At 40.4% G+C, this 13,816-nt stretch overlaps 1 long non-coding RNA gene across 1 annotated transcript in view; it reads right to left on the reverse strand.

The window, feature by feature from the left end:
• LOC102438437 overlaps nucleotides 1-13,054 on the reverse strand; it is a 51,901-nt gene extending 38,847 nt beyond the window's left edge. The window contains exon 1 of the long non-coding RNA XR_002831276.1: nucleotides 12,869-13,054. This is a non-coding gene — a long non-coding RNA (uncharacterized LOC102438437). The remainder of the gene's footprint in view (nucleotides 1-12,868) is intronic.
• Between the last annotated feature and the right edge of the window lie 762 nt (nucleotides 13,055-13,816).

Below are 13,816 nucleotides of genomic sequence, written 5' to 3' on the forward strand. Positions count from 1 at the left end.
ATCTAGCCACTTGTGTCTCTGGAAATCCTAGTATGTATAAAGTGTAAACATCTCAGGCCCTTTCTACACAGTAGCCCCAGACATTTATTTCCCTCCCTGTTCCCTTTATTCTTGGGAACCAGGGTTGCTGGATCACTGTTTGACTCCTTGTTGTCCTCCCCACATTTCTTATTGATGATGTCTAAGTTAAAAATTTGAAGCTTGGACTGGGACATGTTGATCTAGTTCAAGTTCTTCATTTGCTCTATGAATTGGTCACACTCCTCTCCCAGTGGAGACCTGCTATGCACAGAGTGGAAACTCTTATCAAGTTTTCACAGGGCATTTATTTTTTTGTCATGTCACTTGATATAGTATTTTTCTTTCTATGCCTGAGACTCTTCCTGCCAAGCCCTAACCACCTCCTGGCCTCTTATAGGGGTATATGCCAGATATCCAACAAACTTTGTAGCCTATAGCCCACATAAGGGAAGGTAGACATCTATGTATATAAAAGGCTAATATGCAAAGTGTCCCCTCGGGAGTTCGACCGGGAGACGAGGAGTTTGATCTCTCACTATGACGTGTGCTGACTACCAGGGGATGGCGCAGAATGAAGGAAGGCTCCAGCCCGCAGCTGACAGCCAGGAAAGGAATGCCCCGGCAGGCAGCCAGAAGGAAGCTCCCGATCAACCCTGATCGCCAGCCAGGCCTAGGGACCCTACCTTTACACAAATTTCGTGCACTGGGCCTCTAGTCTATTTATATAACACCACACTCATACACAATCTAGGAGTTGTGGGCCTTTTAGCACTGGCAGGGTCAACCCGAGTAGCCTTCTCCAACCTTTTGGAGGGGTGCCACTCACCCCACCCTTGAGTGTAAAGCTAAGCCCAGCCAGCGTGGTTCAGTGGTTGAGCGTCCACCTATGAACCAGGAGGAAACTTTCGATTTCTGGTCAGGGCACATGCCTGGGTTGCAGGCTCGATCCCCAGTAGGGGGCGTGCAGGAGGCAGCCAATCAATGATTCTCTTTCATTATTGATGTTTCTATCTCTCTCTCCCTCTCCCTTCCTCTCTAAAATCAATGAAAATATATATTTTTTAAAATAATCTTAGCTACACGGAATCTGAGCTTCAAGGTTTGAACAAATGGCTTGGGATATTTTCTAAGTTTAATTTTAGCATCTACACTGTGTTGTTAAGATGACAAAGCAGGTCCACATCTGTTGCCTCATTTGATCCTCGTGACAACCTGGTGAGATAAATATTCTTATCCCCAGTTTTGTATGTGAAAATACTAAAACATGATAATAACATTAATGACTAACATTCATCAAACATTTACTATATCTAGAGTGTTCTAAGCACTGTGTATGTATTAACTCTTATTTTCCTTACAACAAACTCGCGACCTAGTTATTACAATTATCCTAATTTTAAATATTAGGAAACTGAAAGCCAGAAAGGATAGGGACTTGCCCAAGGTTACAGGGTCAGTAAGTAGTGGTGCCTTATTTTGAACATGGGCAGCCTGGTTCCAGAGCCCACATGCGTAACACTATGCTATCCAGACTTAAAGGGTTGAAAGGTCAACTCATTTTCTCAAAACCAAAACAATTGTTAAATGATAGATACTAGGCTGGACACTAGGCTTTTTGACTCCAAACTATGTGTTCTTTTCACTATGTATTCATTTATGCACTCATCCAATAAGCATTACTAATCACTGCTATGTGCCAAGCACTGGGCACAAAATTGCTGCCCATAAGGAACACAGGCTAGTAGGGGAAATAGACAAGTACACAAAAAGTAAAACAGCATGATGATTAAGAGCACACCTTTCATGCTCAATGTAATTAGGTTCAAATCACAACACTACTACATATTATCAGTAGGACCTGAATCTTGATATCATCATTCATAACATGGAGATGATAATATCAGTACATACCTAATATAATTGTCATAGTGATGAATGAATGCATTAATATGTGAAATAAACTTAGAAAGGTACACAGCACATAATGTGTTAGATGCTGCTACTATAATAATTATTATTACTATTATTTATATTATTATTACTTTACTAGAGGCCCGGTGCACAAAATTCGTGCACAGGGGGGCGGGTCCTTTAGCCTGGCCTGCACCCTCTCCAATCCAGGACCCCTCAGGGGATGTCAAACATCCCTCTCGCAATCTGAGACTGCTGGCTCCCATCTGCTCACCTGCCTGCCTGCCTGATCACCCCTAACCACCTCTACCTGCCGACCTGATCACCCCTAACTGCCCTCCCCTGCTGGCCTGATCACCCCCTAACTGCCCTCCCCTGCTGGCCTGATCGCCCCCTAACTGCTCCCCCCTGCCAGCCTGACCGCCTCTAACCGCCTCTGCCTAGGCCCCTGCCACTGTGGCTTTGTCTGGAAGGACGTCTGGAAGATGTCTGGTCTGATTAGCATATTACCCTTTTATTAGTATAGATTTGTTCAATAATAGAATGCCAATGGCTAAGAAAAGGCCCTAAACCAGTGTTTGAGGAAGAACTACAGCAGTGATGGCGAACCTTTTGAGCTCGGCATGTCAGCATTTTGAAAAACCCTAACTTAACACATTGGATGCGGGAAACGTATTTATACGTTTTACGTTGACTGGTAAACACAATTTCCAGTGAGTTTTCCAGTATTTGTCTGTTTAAAATTTAAGAAAAATAATTCAGTATACATTTTATAGTAAATCACAAAAAGTTTCATTGAAAAAAAATATGTAAAACTATAAGTTATCGTAATTTTACTGAACGTTGCCATTTGGGCAAAAAATTAGCAAAAACGGCCCGCATACAATGTGTTAACTCTGGTGCCGTGTCACATATAGAAATTTTTTGATATTTGCAACCATAGTAAGAAAAAGATTTATATTTTTGATATTTATTTTATATATTTAAATGCCATTTAACAAAGAAAAATCAACCAAAAAAATGAGTTCGCATGTCACCTCTGACACGCGTGCCATAGGTTCGCCGTCACGGAACTAGAGGCTGCCTGGATGGAGGCACAAGAAGAGGTAAGCAGGGGCCAGATCATGCAGGGCCTTGAATGCCGTGCACTATGCCATGCTATGTAGCAGAATGGGATTGTAGCAGGGTCTCTGAAGAGGTAAGTGACTAACCCCTATATGACTACTATTTAAAGGAAGAGAAGGCTGGGTAATCAACCTTTACATTCAGTCTAGTGCCCCCAGCATGCAGCAAATCTTTTTTCTTTAGCTTAGGTTCACAAGATTAAATAGCTGTGAGTGACCATATTAACTTCTTATCTGTTTTGAAAGAAACTCCTCCCTTCCTCAGTTGTCAGCAGCCTTCTGCTCCACCAGGTAAGAGCTACAGGTCATCATGTCCCCATATAATTCCTATGGCCTCAGGCAGTGACCCAGGAGTAATAAGGCTACTGGACAATGTCCTTTGATGCTGAATTCTGTAAAGGGAGAGTTTGGGAGTGGGGTAGGTGGAAAGAAAAGGTGTGTGACATTGCACTGGGTGCTGGGTAGTCTGAGGCCAAAGGAGCAAGACACCTTAAGGATCTAGCTAGTAAGTCTTCCAAACAGCTTGAGATGTTTCAATCTGCCCTCAGGGATTGTTTTTTATAAAATATATTAGAACTTGGGCCAAAAAAACCAGTGTCAGTCTTAAGGCCACTGTAGTTCTTCCATTGTATGTTTCCCATCTTCACTTTTTTTCTAGATCACCTGTTTGAGCTGATAGTCCCTGGGTAGTATAAGAAGAAATATAACCATCATTCCTCACATTTGGATAATTCTCTATGATTTACAAAGAACTCATACTAGTATATTCATTGAATTCTAAAGTACCTCTGAAAAGGAGGCAGAGAAGAAGCATTTGCACGGTCAAGATTTCCTATTTTACAGATGAACAAATCAAGGCACAAGCCCACAGTCACACAGCAAGTGAGTGGTGGAGCCAGGACTCTGTATTAGTTTTCTATGCTGTGTAACAAATTACCACAAATTCAGCAGCTTACTAGTAAAACAACATACATTTATCTTACAATTTCTTTTGTTGAAATCTGGGCATGGCTTACTAGGGTCTTGTAAAACCACAACCAAGGAGTCATCCAGGGCTGGGTTCTCATCTGGTGGCTCGAATGAAGAGTGTTCTGCTTCCCCATTCATGTGGTTGTCAGCAGGATTCAACTCCTTGTGGTTATAGGATTCATGGCAGCTTGTTCCTCAAAGCCAGCAAGGGGAGAAAGAGTGAGTCTTCTAGCAAGATGGTGTCATATATAACAGAATGTAAAAGTGAGAGTGACATGCCATCGTCTTTGCAATATACTATTGGTAAGGAGCAAGTCATAGGTTACACTCCTACTTAAGAGGAAGGGATTACACAAGAGCATGAATGCCAGAAAGTGGATATTATGGTTGCCAACTTAACATCTGTTTGCCATAGGCTCCAACTGAGCTTTGTCTGCTTCCAAATCCAGGGATCCTTCTAGTGGATTACACTATTACCACTAGGAAAGCGTGATATCTACGCCTAAATCTATGTCCACCTATTTGAAGGTGCATTTTCCAAACACAGAGTATAATAAATCCAAGAAGCCTGCCTTGTCCTTAAATCTGTGCCCTGGGTCTCACAGCTTAAGGTCCTAACCATGTGACATATAGACTTCCCCACACACTTTCTTAACTTGGAAAAAATAACTCATCACTTCTAAAGATGGAATGATGGAATGTTGTTTGGGAACAATTTTGTGTAAACCCTGAGCTTCTTATCATCAAAAAAACCCAAAAAACCTTGCATGTCTTTTCATTTTAGGAGAGTTCAGCTCTTATCCTAATAATGTTCAAATTACTTACAAAGGCAAAGGGAGTCATGCTGTGTTTTGCTCCTTTTGCCTTTGTAGTTAGGTCCCATTAGTTTGATCCCATTAATGACTGTCAAAGAAGATGTGGCCTCGGAGGAAAGGGGTTAAAGAGAGCTTTTTAAATTTCCCAGCCAGGACCAGAAAGCTCTGTGTGGATGGTTTTTAAAGTTTAAGCTTGCCTGCAAAGAAGCCCTGTAGCTCTCTCCAAAGGCCTTTCTTAATTGACAATAGGGGCTAGGACTACCCAAACTATTCATTTTTTTTCACCCATCTAACAAGTCATTCAACAAGTATTTATTGAGCTCTTCTTTGTGTAAGGCACCATTCTAGATGCTAGCAATACTGAGATCACCATCCCTATACTACTAGTAAAGGAGTTCACAGTGGAGTGAAGACTCAGACAAGAAAACAATCCACAGTCTGTAGAACTGCTTTAACAAAGATGTGCAGAGCCTGTGGGACTCTGTCTGAAGGGGTTCAGAAAAGAGATATGCTCACTCAAAATTGCAAACCCAATGCTTCCAGTACCAGGCAAATGAAACAAACAGGTGAATTCAGGGAGTGCTGAAGATTATACTAAACTGGAAGGCATTTTAATGTAAAAAATGTAAATGTACCATGTGGTCCTAATAAAATATAGCATGCAAGCTAGCCATTTGTGATCCCAGCTTAGATAAAGGAGGTAGTATTTGTGCTTGGATTTAAATGATAACAGCAAACACTTATATACTGTATAGGTTACTGTGTACCAGATATGCTTGTGAACAATTTAAATGAATTAACTCACATAATCTCCATAACAAGTCTATTAGGTAGGTACTTTTATTAGCCCTATTTTGTAGATGGGGAAGCAGAGACCCAGAGAATTTCGATAATTTTCCTGATGACACAGCTAATAACCAGAGTTAAATTTAAACTCAGCCTGCCTGGCTTCAGAGCCTATGTCCCAAACTACCAGGTCCCTAGACTCTGCTAAAAGATGATTGTTTAAAAGGTGGTAAGAGAGCATGCCATGCAGAGGAAGCAATATGTGCAAAGATGGAGGCCTGGAGATTCTGAGGGATTCCAGGGTCCATAAACAGCACAGTATTTTTGGAGTAGCAGGATAAGGAGATGGATAGGGATAAATAAGGCTAGACAGAAAAATCAAGAAAGTACTTATATGCCATGTAATGATCTTATTTATTCCTTAGATATTCATTATGCACTTGCTATATGCCAAGAGTTTACAAGGGATTGTGATGAGTACTGACGTAGACCTCAGCACAAGATATCGGGGGTGGATGTTCAGAGAAAAGGCATCAAATTCAGCATAAGGGAGTCTGGGAACACTTGCCAGAAAAAAAATGATTGGATTTATCTAAGTCTTAAAGGACAAGAAAGGATTGACTGGACAAAGGAGATGGGAGAGGACATTGCAAAAGAGAGAAAGCATTTCTGAACTCATGGTAAAAATGACCTTTCTCCTTGTCTCAAGTTTCCCTATTCTTTCTTATCTTCTCATTGATTCACATGTCACAGTGGAAAATAGAAATCCAGAGAAGAACCAGACTAAGAATTGTTCCACAGCATTTCCATATTCTGGCATACCTAGCAGAGGAAAGAGGGATAAATTTGGGATAAGAATAACTGAGTTAAGGTTCAGGCACTTTATTCACATTAACTCCAATCATCAATCATCCTGCAAGTTTTCTATTTAATCCCTTATCCCCATTGTATAGATGAGGAAATAAAGGCTCAGAGAAGTGATCTCACCTGCTTAAAGTACACTGTTAGTAAGAGGTATAATTTGGGGTTTGAACCTAGGATTGACTGAACCCAAAGCCTGAGTTCTCATATTCTCAGTCTGAGAACATTTTCCTTTTCTTTTCTTTTTGGTAGAATATTATTTAAATTTTATTTTATTTCTTTTTAATTGAATTTATTAGTTTGAAAAACCATACAGGTTTCAAATGTACAACTCAATAAAACATCATCTGCACACTGCATCGTGCACCCACTACCCCAAAGTCTCTTTCAGTCCCCATCCCCTCCTTTACCCCCCCCCCCCACCTACCCTCACCACCTTTCCCTCTGGCTATCACCACACTGTTGTGTCTATGTGTTATGTATATATGTTTACTGGCTAATCCCTTCACCATCTTTCATCCAGAGCCCCCTCTCTTCCCCTCTGACAGCTGTCAGTCTGTTCCATGCATCCATGCCTCTGTTTCTATTTTGCTGAGAACCTGTTTTTCAACTGAAAGCATGTTTTCTCTTAGTAATGACAGCTAAAAATCATTTTTTGCAAGCTTGGTCCACAATACAAATAATTTCCATCAACATGTCATTCCTCTGAGTTTTGGATTTCTCAGCTGTAAAATGAGACTTTAGTAGAAATTACTACTGTTCACCAATATTCAGTTCCTTTCTACTTTCAGACATACAAGGATATTATACATTTTTGCCCCCTTGAAGTTAAATGTGGCCATTGACTCATCTTGACCAATGAAATATGAGTGGAAGTGGTGTGTGTCACTTTAAAGTAGAAGCATTTAAGAGATTGCATGATTCTGTCTTCTCTTTCCCCTACTACTGGACATTCCAAATGGTAGTGCTTCCATTGGCCTAGGTTTCTATGTGAACATGGCATGAACCAGAGTCCTCCACTTATCAGCAATAAACATGTAGAATGAGTAAATATATATTTTTTCATTGTTTTAAGCCACTAAAATTCTGGGGTTGTTACCTTAGCATAACCTACACTTTTCTGACCAGTACAGAGGTGAATGCTCTCTATCTCATAGATTTGTAGTAAAGATCAATTAAATAATGGGAGCTGAAGTGATTTATAAATTCTGAGGCTGTGTGCCCATGCCATGTATTATTACTTGTAGGTCTGCAGGTCCTAATGAGCTGTGTTCTAATGGAATTTCACTGTGCAAATACAATGTGTTTAGACACTACATTGAATTTTTTTTACATTATAGGCAGATCTTTACTTTTTTGCATGGTGCTCTTGTGTGGGAGGCTTCCATTTTATTGATAGGGAGGAAACCAACCCTGAGATATAAAGTTGATTTCTCAAAGATAATGAGTTACTGATAACCAGTCACTTTGTGCAAAACAGTTACTACTAGTTCCACTTTTTTCTTTCTAAGCTCAAAGGAACATTTGTGTGTGGGAGAGGAAACCCAATCCTCCCAGATAGCAACTCCAGATTCTACTTCTCCTGGAGTACAGGAAAGACTGGTGATTCTAGGCCTGATAGTTCCAAGCCAATAACCCACCAGAGGCTGGCTTGCAAACGTTAGCCTCAAAGAGCTAGTCATGACACTTGTCGTTTAGTGTGACTTGGATGGTTTATGATCATGGGAAAAAGCCTACACTTTCACAGGACTTTTCTCACTGGAGCCCAGTAAGGTTGCCATCAAGGGAGAAGCTCAGGACTAGAGGCAAAGAGGAACCCAGACCTGAGTAACATCTGCAACCAGTTTCCCCCTTGTCCATGAGACTCTAGGCCAGTGGTTCTCAACCTTGACTGCACATTAGAATCACCTGGTAATCTTTTTAAAATCCTGATTTCTGGGCCTCATCCTCCAAAAATTCTGTTTCTTTGCTATGGGGTGGGGCCACACATTAGTAACAAAGAAACAGAATTTCCGGAGGATGAGGCCCAGAAATCAGGATTTTAAAAAGATTCCCAGGTGATTCTAATGTGCAGCCAAGGTTGAGAACCACTGCAAAGCACAATAGCTATCTTTTTCTTCATTGGACATAGAATTTATTCCTGATTAAGATAATTTACACTTGCTGTTCTCTCTGACTACAATGCTTTTCTCACAGGTCTTCCAATGTCTGCCTCTTTTCATCGTTCAGGTCTTAGTTCAAAGACACCTCTTTAGAGAAACCTATTTTGTCCTTTCTAATGTTATCCCCACCCATCACTCCCTATGTCCTCAGCCTAATTTATTTTACTTTAGAGCATTTCTATCAACTTGATGTTATATTTTATACTTATTGTGGCCAGCCGGCACGGCCATGGCATACTCAGCCCCACGTTGGGTGCCATGTGTGCCGAGCCAGCTCAGCCAGGTTTGGTGAGCCTGAGAGGGGGCGGTGAAGGATTGAGAAAAGACAGACAAGACAATAAAGCTGGGTCTGGGTGGGATGCTGTCCTCTCTGATGGAGAGCTAGCGACAGCACCATGGACTACAAGCCATGTCTTTATTTTATAGCCAGATTCCACAAGGCAAAGTAAGGGTGTGGTCAAGATGTTTACAACATTCTCATGGGTTTCTAATCTACTCAATTACGTGCACCTAAACTCTGTTAAGCCCACATCACTCAGTCAAATGGGACTACATGTTTGGACCATAGGTTCAAGCTTACAACCATAGCTTTTGGCTATAATTGTGCTGGGAGGGCTTTGCCCTCCAAGCTGGGACTTGCACATGGCCATGAGAAGACTGTGCCCTCTCATTAGTCTAAGGCTTGAACCTCTCCAAACACTGTGGCCACTCTCCAGAACTTAATACTTATATACTTATTTATATTACATTATGTATTTATTCTATACTTGTTGCTGTTTCTTTAGTTTTTATTTTTTTATTAAATTTATTGAGGTAACATTTTTATATATGTATTTATTTACTTATTTGGTTTATATAATATATTCATTTGTGCATTTTATAGATCCTTTTTGTTCATTTGTTCTATCCCGTGCCTAGAACAATGTTTGGGATATAACAGGTGCTCAATAAATATTAGTTGTGTGCATAAGCAAACAATAATTCTCCAACAGCAAAACAGAATTTGTCAAATATTAGTACACACTCTAGCTATGGCTTTTGGAAGTGTCTGGGGTTTGGGACAAGCAGACAAACTTGCTTTTACATTGGTATCTCTCAGCAACCAAACACCATGCTGTATACTTTCTTTTATACCCTTTTATTCATTCCACAAATGTTTATTGAGCACATAGAAGAAGGATATAGAAGAAAGCACCAGAACTATGTTCCAGTCTTTATTCTTCTGGATGACTTCAAAAATATTACCAAGAAAATATACAGAGTAATATCAAAGAAAGTTCTGAGCAGTCAGGACAATAACAGAGAGAGGTAGGATCCCCACAAGATATTAAAACCTTTCATAAAGTAACAATAATGTAAATGTGTTGGTGCTTATCCAAATATAGATCAATATAACATAAATATAAGTAATTATTATTATTGTATTAATAATAATTATTATTATTGCCTATATAATGAAGTGAGAAGTACACTAGTACACCAATAAGGGTGTGAAAATAATATTTCATTATTGGTATTAGAATAATCCTATATAAGAAAAGTCTAATATGCTAAGTGTCTGGTCATCCAGAGACCGGTCAACTGTTCAACCAATCAAAGTGTAATATGCTAGTGATATGCTAAGGCAGCTCAACTGATCGCTATGATGTACACTGACCACCAGGGGGCAGACAGTTGGCTGGTCAACCAGTCGCTATGACGTGCACTGACCACCAGGGGGCAGACACTCCAACCAGTAGGATGGGGACTGAGTGATATGGACCAGACATGCCCTGGAACCCTCCCACGGTCCCTCCTTGGCCCAATCATGCACTGGTGGGGTCCCTCAGCCTGGCCTGTACCCTCTCACAATTCAGGACCCCTCAAGGGATGTCGGAGAGCCAGTTTCAGCCTGATACCACAGGCCACTTCCCTCGGGAGGGTGCCAGATGCAGGGCTCATGGCTGGTGAGTGCTGCTGCAGCAGCACGAGACTCTCCCAGTTGGGACTGATTGGGTGTGAGCCCGAGGCAGGTGCAGTGGGGCCGGGATGAGTAGGAGCAGCAGGTCGGAGCTGCAGGCAGCATTGGACTGTGGGTTTCTGCCTATCCCGCAGGCCACCCAGAGGGGCCCCACCCATGCACGAGTTTGTGCACTGGGCCCCTAGTTATATAATAATTAGGAAAGGAAAATTTAGATTTACATCTTCTGGTGTATGCAAAAGTAAAGAATAAACAATAAAAACGCAATCATAACAAACTTTGAAAAAAGGGATTAGAATTTCTTTTAGATGTTCTTTGGGATAATTTTAACTTTCTCTTATTCAGGTGTTTATTTTTTTAATAGAGTATGACTTGATCTCTTTTTTAGTTTTTGAAAATTTACAAAGACAGCTCAATAAGATTTACTATATATTTAAAATGTTCTGTAAAGAGATAAGGAACAAAATAAAAAGTAAAGAATAAATAGTTAAGGAAATATGTACATAAAATATAATAGAAAAATATTAATACTTATATGTATAGGGGTATCAAGAATATACTAGCAAAATAAACTAAGAACATGAATATAATTCACCCAAGAGGACATGTAAAGAGTAAATAAACATATGGGGGAAATTTCAAAGTCACTAATAGTAAAGGAAATGTGAAGTGAAATAATAAATAGGAAGTATTTGACAGCTATGAAATCAGTCCATGATGGTTTGGTCCTTTTGGAAAGCAATTTGGCAATATGAATCAGAAGTAATCAAAATACTTATATTCTCTGACCTAGTGATTAGCTCCTGAGGGTCAATCCTAAGAGAAAAATTCAATAGAAAAAAAAACTATATGTATGAATTTTTGTTGTTGTTACTCCTCACCCGAGGATATTTTTCCATTGATCTTTTAGAGAAAGTGGAAGAGAGAGGGAATGACAGAGAGAAACATCAATGTGAGAGAAACACATCGATTGGTTGCCTCCTGCATGAGCCCTGACCAGGACCAGGGCCAGGAGGAGCCTGCAATCAAGGTATATGCCCTTGACCGGAATCAAACCCAGGGGCCTTTGGTTCGCAGGCCGATGCTCTTATCCACTGAGCCAAACCGCCTAGGGCATGAATTTTTTTTATAATAGTAAGACTAAAGAAAACATCTAAAACTCAACAATGGGGTAAAGGCTATATGCAAATTTAAAATGAAAATTGTGCAGAAACATGGAACTATATGTTAGAGGTGATTATTAAGGCACAGGAAAGCCAAGCTAGTTATTTAAGTTCACCAGACTCAGTAAGTGATAAAGGTGGGACTTGAACCCAAGCAATGCAGCAATCAGAATCTATGGGTGTTTTAGTCTGCTCAGTCTACCATAACAAAATACCATAGATAGGGTGGCTTAATCAACAGAAATTTCTTTTCTCACAATTCTAGAGGCTGGCTGAAAGTCAAAGAGCAAAGTTCTGGAACAGTTCATTTCTAGTGAGAACTCTCCTTCTGACTTGTAGACAGCTGCCTTCTCACTGTGTCCTCCCATAGTGGAGAGAAAGAATTCTCTGGTGACTCTTCCTCTTTTCCAAAGACACCAGTTCTATCAGATCAGGACTCCACCCTTATGACCTCATTTAGTCCTAATCACCTCCTTAAAGATCCTATCTGCAATACAGTCATATGGGGAATTAAGGCTTTCACATATGAATTGGGGCAGGGTGGTGGGGGGAGGAAACACAATTAAATCCATAGCATTCTGCCTCTGACCCCACAAAATTCATGTCCTCATTGCATTCATTTCATCCCAACAGTCCAAAAAGCCTTAATTCATTCCAGCATCACCCTTTAGTTTCATCTAAATATAATCTAAATCAGGTATGGGTAAGACAAGCTATTAGTTCATCGTGAGGAAAAATTCCTCTCTACCGTTGAACCTGTGAAACCAGACTAGTTAGGTGCTTTCAAAATACAATCTTGGGAAGGCATAGGGTAGACATGCCCATTCCACAAGGGATAAATAGGAAAGAAGAAAGGAGTGAAGAGTCCCAAGCAAGTCCAAGACATTGTAGGGCAAATTATATTACATGTTAAGGCTCAAGAATAATCTTTGACTAGATGCCTGCCTTCTGGGCCCACAGGGGTGGCAATCCCACCCCCAAGATTCCAGGCAGCTCTGTCCCCACAGCTCTGGTCAAGAGCCATGTGGCCCTTTGAAACTGAGGAGCCAGCCTCACTCTGAAACTGAGGAGACAGCCCTGATGATTTCTGAATTACCTTCAGAGTCATTCTTCCCTTTCTGAAAGAATAGTGCATGTTCACAGCTGAAGAACTCTATGGTCCTTCTCCATAGGATATAAGAAGTCTGGTGGTCTTCCTTTCATCTCAATTTTTCTGTCCTCTTTAGTCCCATCTGGCAGTGTTTCTGTTGGTATAAGCCCATCTCTATTCCCAGCTTCTGCTGAGATGACTGATCAAGTTTATGAGTCACACCCATGATCTCCTTTTCAAATATTGTCCAGCCACACCCTTAGTGTTCTCTTCAGAACAAGGTATCTATCTTTTTTTTCATTAAGGATAGGCTGAAAATTTTCCCAGTTCTGGTCCCTTAAATTCATCTCTCTCCTCTCACATTTTACTAAAAAAGTAAGGAGGTCCCAAGCTGCATCTTCAATACTTTTCTTAGAATTTTTTTTCTGCTAAATATCCAATTTCATCTCAAGTTCTACCTTTAACAAAACACTAATACACAATGAACAAAGTTCATTGCCACTTTGTAACAAGGATAGTGTTCCTACAGTTCCACAACCTGTTCTCATTTCTGTCTGAGCCCTCACAAGAATCACCTTACCATCCATATTTCTAGAATGTACATCAAAACTCTTCCAGCCTCAACCCATCATCTAATCCAAATCCACTTCCACATTTTTAGGTTGTTACATCAGTATCCTTCTTTTAGGAACCAAAATCTGTATTAATCAGAATTCTTCAGTGAGATAGATCCAACAGGATATATACAGGGTCTCACCAAAAAAATGTATACACACTTCAACAGCTGATAGCTCAATTTGAAAATGAAGATGTATCTGTAATAAACACTCGCCTTTGCTCAAGGTGTGTATATATTATTCTAAGTAGAATAAAAGCATTATGAGCGAATTAGAGCTGGGGACATCCTGCCAGATGACCATCCCAGATGAGACCACAGCCGTGAGGGAAGCCTGG

This window comes from Myotis lucifugus, unplaced genomic scaffold (assembly GCF_000147115.1).
Source record: "Myotis lucifugus unplaced genomic scaffold, Myoluc2.0 scaffold_196, whole genome shotgun sequence".
NCBI classification, from domain to species: Eukaryota; Metazoa; Chordata; class Mammalia; order Chiroptera; family Vespertilionidae; genus Myotis; species Myotis lucifugus.